Below are 7,214 nucleotides of genomic sequence, written 5' to 3'. Positions count from 1 at the left end.
AACGTCTCCCAGACAAGTCTGGTCGAGAGTTAAAAAGGCGAATGGTATGTACCGTGAATTCCATCTTCCGGTGTTTGAAAGACACGGTACTATTTACTCAGATCCTGTAGATGTGAGTAACATCCTAGGTGAAGCTTTTGCTGCCGTCTCCAGTCCTGACAGTTACAGCCGAGCGTTTCAAAGCCATAAGCCCGTTGCGGAAAAAAATAAACTAAATTTTGTGACTCGACAGCAACTGCAGTATAATCAACCATTTACTTTTACAGAATTACTCCGAGCAATTGCGAAATCTCCCAATACAAGCCCTGGCCCCGATGGAATTACGTATTGCATGCTACGCCACTTGAATACTGTCTCCTTGCGCAATATTCTCGTTCTTTTCAATCGAATATGGTTAGAACAGATATTTCCAACTAATTGGCGTGAGGCAATTGTCATACCTATCTTGAAGCCAGGTAAGGATGCGACAAATCCGATGAACTATCGCCCGATTGCGCTGACGAGTTGCTTCTGCAAAACTCTCGAGCGCATGGTAAATTCTCGACTTGTCTATTATCTAGAGAGGAAACATCTAATCCCCGACTTTCAAAGTGGATTTCGCAAGGGCAGATCGACTATAGACAACATTGCTGCTTTGGAATCGCGTATTCGTAATGCTTTTGTTCGACGTAGCCATTTTATCTCTATCTTCTTTGATATTGAGAAGGCGTACGATCGAACATGGCGTTACGGCATTCTAAAGGCTTTGTTTAACATGGGTCTTCGAGGTCATCTCCCTGCATTTATTGAAAACTTTCTGAGACAGAGGTATTTTCGAGTCAGACTGGGTAATACACTCTCTGATGTCTACATTCAATCTGAAGGTGTTCCACAGGGTAGCGTTCTGAGTGTCATACTTTTCATCGTTCATGTATCTCTCATCTTACATATTTTATCACCTACAGTTTTTGGTTCACTATACGTTGACGATCTCAACGTCTCATGCTCAGGATCTGACATGCGAGTGATTGAACGTCAACTTCAACTTGCTGTGAATAAAACCATCAAATGGTGTGATGAGAACGGGCATACAATTTCCCCCTCCAAAAGTTCATGCATGCATTTTTGTCGGTTGCGCAGGCTGCATAATGATCCCTTCATACATATTAATAACATTGCTATACCCGTAGTTGAAGAAGCTAAATTTTTGGGAGTGATTTTCGACAAGAAGTTGACATTTGGCCCTCATATTAGACAGTTGCAAAAACGCTGTGAGAAAACTATGAACATGTTGCGCGTCATTTCAAATACGCATTGGGGTGCAGATCGTATTGCCCTACTACGGATATATCAAGCACTTATTCTATCGCGTATTGATTATGCTTGTGCAGTATATGGCACTGCCTCAGCTTCTCACCTTAAAAGGTTGGATACAGTGCATCATACTGCCTTGCGTATATGTAGCGGCGCATTTCGTACTTCTCCAGTTGAAAGCCTGTATGCTGTGTGTCACCAATTGCCGCTAGATTTGAGACGCATGCAGCTCAGTCTAACATATTATTTTCACGTAGTCTCATCCACATCACACCCTCTTAAGCGTGAAACACTTCCAGTAAGTTTAGAGCGGATTTATGATGCTCGACCCTCGCATGTTCGCCCTTTTAATGCTCGCTCAACCAATCATTCAATATCTGTGACTCAACAACACAATGTGTCGATCACTCGCTTATTCCACCTTGGAACGTTTCACAATATCATTTTCATTCTCCATTCGATGTACATAGTAAATCTCATGTTGCGCCTATCATTTTTCAGCAACTATACAAAGCTCATCGTCATCAATATTGTCAACATGTTCCGGTTTTCACAGATGGCTCAAAATGTCCTGGCTATGTAGGCTGTGGTATTGTTATTGCTGACGACACCTACAGTTATAAAATACCAACTATGTGTTCCGTGTTCACCGCTGAGGCAGTTGCAATTCTGTTGGCATTAAGGCTTATTTCAGCTAGTTTGAATAAAAAATACTGCGTTTACTCAGATAGTATGAGCGTGTTGCGCCAACTCAACCATTTTGACAATGAAACTCATCCCATTTTATGTTTTATACAGCATTTGCTATTTAATCTTCATAAAAATGGTTTCGATATTTTATTTTGCTGGGTTCCAAGTCACGTTGGAATCCCAGGCAATGATTTAGCCGATACAGCAGCGCGATCTGCTACTACTACTTAAAATTTTTCTACACCATTCTCAGATGTAAAAAAACATATTAAAAAGTATATAAAATCTTTATGACAGCAGCAGTGGGATAACCAAGTGAATAATAAGTTGCACGCTCATAAGTCAAATTTGGAACCCTTCCCTGTGTTGCGACTACGTAGTGCAGATGTTAAGCTTACCCGTCTGCGAATCGGACACACCAGACTGACCCATCTACATTTGTTGTTTGGTGAACCACCTCCTCAATGCAACACTTGTGATGTTTTACTTTCGATTCACCATATTTTAATCACTTGCCCGTATTTTAACAGACATCGTCTTGCCTTTTTTGGCAGTTCTATTTTATCTATGGGAGATTTGTTAGGTGACTCTCATCATCCGAACATTTTTGCATTTTTACGTGCTATTGGCATTTTAAATTGTATATAAGTTTATTCTGTTCATGAATTTATTCATTTTTAGAAGGATATTCTTACTTTTATACTATTTTACTGTGTTTTAACTTTGACGTGATTTTATTTCAATATTACCGTTGATTGTTTGTATATGATTTTATCAATTTTTAATTATATTTAGGAAAATAAGTATGCACTTCAATTTTGACATGCATAAACATATTGTTTGGCGCAGCATGTCCACATTTGGATTTTGTGCCATTAAACTCTACATTCAATCAATCGAAGTATGCAACAACTGTATCAAGATGCAATTGCTATTTGTCGGAAGGTTGGAAGGCCTGATTTTTTTATTACGATGACATGTAATCCGCAGTGGCCAGAAATTACTGAAACTTTAAAAGATCATTTCACTAAAGGTACTACTGTAAATGACATTTCAATAATCGTCACAAAGATTTTCCAAGCTAAAGTGGATGAATTAATTCATGACTTAACAAAAAAACATGTTTTAGACCCTATTGTGGCATACGTTTATACGATAGAATTTCAAAAAAGAGGGCTCCCACATGTTCATATTCTTGCTTCACTCCGAACAGACTGTAAGTTGTTAAAGCCTGAAGATGTTGACAGATTTATAACTGCTGAGCTTTCTGATGATAACTATCTTCGCTCTCATCAACTAAAACACATGATGCATGGACCTCATATTGCAGGCCTTATTTGCTGGAATGAAGAAAAAAAAGAATGCTCAAAAGGATTTCCTAAAGAATTTATCAATGAAACAGATATGACAGGTGATGGTTTTCCAAGATATCGGAGAAGAAATAACATCAATAAATTATACCAATATCCTGCTAAAATAAAAGGCACCACTGTGTATGTAGATAATCGCATGGTTGTACCTCATAATCCGTATCTTTTACTCAAATTTAATTGCCATATAAATGTTGAATATTGCTCCTCAGTGATGGCTATTAAATATATACATAAATATATTCATAAAGGCCATGATAGAGCCAGAATTGCTATTGTTCAAGAGGACAATGAAATTGCAAGCTATATAGATAGCCGCTATATTGGGCCAATGGAAGCTGCATGGCGATTAAACGAAATTCCACTGCATAATAGAAGTCACACTGTTGTTAGGCTTCAAGTGCATCTTCCTGGCCAGCAACACATCAGATTTGAGGAAGGTTGTGAGTCTGCTGCAGTTTCAAATAAAAAAGCATCCCTTACCATGTTATTAGCGTGGTTTAATTTGAATAAAGAAGATCCAACTGCACGTATTACTTTGTACGGTAATATACCAGAAAAGTACTCTTGGAATTACAAATTGAAAAAATGGATGCCAAGAAAAAATAATGTCCATGTCGTTGGACGTTTAATGAATGTTTCTCCTAGAGACTCTGAGAGGTTTTTCTTGAAACTCATTTTATGTAGAGTTCCTGGAGCTTTCAGCTATGAAGATCTGCGAACATTTGAAGGTACGATGTATAAAACATTCAGAGAATCAGCAATTGCTATGGGTTTAACTGAATGCTGTGAAGAATCTACAGCAGTTATGGAAGAGGCAGCAGCTAATATGATGCCTAAGCAATTAAGGCACTTTTTCGTGTACTATTTAATATGTGATGAGCCATCAGATGCAGTAAAATTATACAATATTTTTCATGAACAAATGATTGATAAAGATGCCGATGCCAACGATGCTTTAATACACATTGAACAGTTGTTGAATTCTGAAAATAGAAGTTGTAAGGACTTTGGATTACCCGAGCCCCCATTATATGAAGAACTGGTTTATGCTATGGATATAAACGAATCAGTTGAAAAGTTTACTCTGATAAATGCTAAGTTTAACGAAGATCAACTGTTCATTTTTCAAAGAATAATAAAGTCTGTCTCCGATGAATCATCAAATCAGCAAACTTTGTTTTTTATCGATGGTCCAGGAGGAACTGGCAAAACCTTCCTATATAAAGGATTATATCATTATTTTGTGTCAAAGAGCATGAAAGTTGCTTGTGTAGCTTGGACTGGCATTGCGTCAATGTTACTTCCATCTGGAACTACTTCACACAGATTTTTTAATCTGCCTATTGATCTAAGTGACGATGGGATTTGTATTTTAAAAAAATGTGATAAGATTCGCTTAAAAAATGTTGACGTTATTATATGGGACGAAGCAAGTATGATTCCCAGAAAAGCAATAAAAATGATCGATAGAACTTTTCGTGATCTTCTAGCTAATGAGATACCATTTGGTGGTAAGATAATCATTTTAGGTGGAGATTTTCGGCAAGTGTTACCTGTCGTTAAAAAAGCTACACATATGCAGGTTATTAATGAAACTATAAAATACTCTTTTCTTTGGCCATTTTTTGAAATCCTCCATTTGACAATTAATATGAGAGTTAAAGCTGGTAACCAAGAATTTGCCAATTGGTTGTTGACAATTGGCAATGGAGAACTTTTACATCTTGATGCAAGCACTCCTGATCTTTATTGTAAAGATATCATTTCTTGGTTTTTTGAAAAAATCGATTGTCTTAATACTAACTTCATTAATCACATCATATTATCACCGCAAAATGATGAAGTTAACAAAGTTAATGAAAATATTTTATCACGTGTGCCAGGTGAAGAGGTTTTAAGTTATAGTATTGATAAGGCCACACTATATGGAGTAGATAAATCAGACGGGAGAGAAGAAGAAGCTACTTTAAGGTATTCTATTGAATATTTAAACTCCATAAATCTCCCGGGACTGCCACCTCATCAGCTCAAATTAAAAGTTGGATGCATTGTAATGCTGATCAGTAGGGTGACCAGACGTCCCCGATTTCCGGGGATTGTCCCCGGCGAGGACCTCGTGTCCCCGGTCTGTTTGCGTTCCCGGTTTTGTCCCCGGTTATAAAATTGAAAAATTTTGTGTAAAATATTTGATAAAAATATGTTATATGTAATTTTTATTTTCTCAAAAATTTTCATACAAATTAATGTAAGCATTGAAAATTAAATATAAACTAGCTGTCTTGACCTTTTTTATAATTTCAATAACAGATGGCGCAACTGGTACTTACTGTTAATCAAGAAAGAATTTGTTTTGGTATTTTTTTTCTTCCCTTTTTCAGTTTCAGTTTAGATTTAAGTCATTATGTTGGTATCATGCTCTGTTAAATCAATCAAAGAAATAAAAGTAAATGTCCGGTAAGATTTTGAAAACTTATTTGTTGTGCTAAGTTGTCATTATTTTCATTTTCCCACATCGTATTAGTTTCTATAAATTTAATGATATTCTACCTAATTTTTATGATTTTTCCATTATATAGGTTTATGATTTATTTAAGGTTCATTCCACTAGTTTTTAAGAACACACTATAACTTATACTACAGAAATTTTGGAGCACATAGCTTTAATATCTAGTTATATTTACATTTTTACTAGGCTGTACGCCAGACATGTTTATATAAGAAAAGAAGTTTAAAACAAGACGTAACATGAATATTAGTTGCTGCTTTTAAAACAATTAATATCTTGGGTTACATAAACTGCCAATATTAGCTAATTTCCACTTAAAACAACAACAATTACTACATTTCTGTTTTATTTTAGAAAAATAACTAAAACATTTCATAATCAGGTAAACATTTTATAAATATCTAACCAATAAAGTATAAAACCATTTTTTATGCAATTGTTATTATTATCACTTACGACTAATTAATTTTTATGAATTCTAATTTTATTCTACATTTTGAAAACCTCATAATTTGTTATCGTAATAGATATTTAGAAAAATATTTTTATTTCTTTAAAATAGATGTTAATATGGCAACAGAAACAAAAAAAAGAAAATGCCATTATTTGGATGGTTGGAAAAACGAGTTTCCATTTATTGAACCGAATCCTGATAATTCTTCCAAAGTAAAATGTACAATGTGTGGAGCAACGTTTTCAGTTGGAAGTGGAGGACGAACAGCTATAGCAGATCACATTCTTACAATTAAACACAAAGAAGCTTTGGCAGCAAAAACAAAAACGAAATCCGTCAAACAGTTTTTTCGTAAGCTGGAACCATCCAAAGAAGAGTTTGACTTAGCAACATATGAAGGAACGCTTGCATTTCACACCATTCGTCACAACCAATCGTCTGTACTTCAAATTTACAGAAGAAATTTGTAGACAAGAAATTTTCTTGTGCCCGAACAAAATGCGAAGCTATCGCTGTCAATGTTTTTTCTCCGTGGGCATTTCTTGAATTGAAGAAAGATTTACAGTCTGTTCAATTTGTAACAATATCTTACGATACTTCCAATCACAATCATGTAAAATTACTTCCTATTTTAGTGCGGTATTTTCAGTGGGACTGTGCTAAAGATCCAATTAATAATAAACTTGTATCATTAAACGAAATTAAAGGAGAAACTGCAAAGATTTTATCTTCAGAAATATTAAACGCACTATTCGAGTTCCAATTGAAGGATAAAATGGCTGGTTTGTCTGCGGATAATACTAACACTAATTTTGGAGGATTGTTAAGAAGAGGAACAGAAAATGTTCATACTAAACTTCAAACTGAGTTAGGAAGAGATATTTTTGGTTTTGGGTGT

This window comes from Parasteatoda tepidariorum, chromosome 10, assembly GCF_982258835.1.
Source record: "Parasteatoda tepidariorum strain Cologne lab strain chromosome 10, Ptep-v5.0, whole genome shotgun sequence".
NCBI lineage: Eukaryota > Metazoa > Arthropoda > Arachnida > Araneae > Theridiidae > Parasteatoda > Parasteatoda tepidariorum.
The sequence above is the reverse complement of the archived record's forward strand: the minus strand, read 5'-3'. Positions refer to the sequence as shown.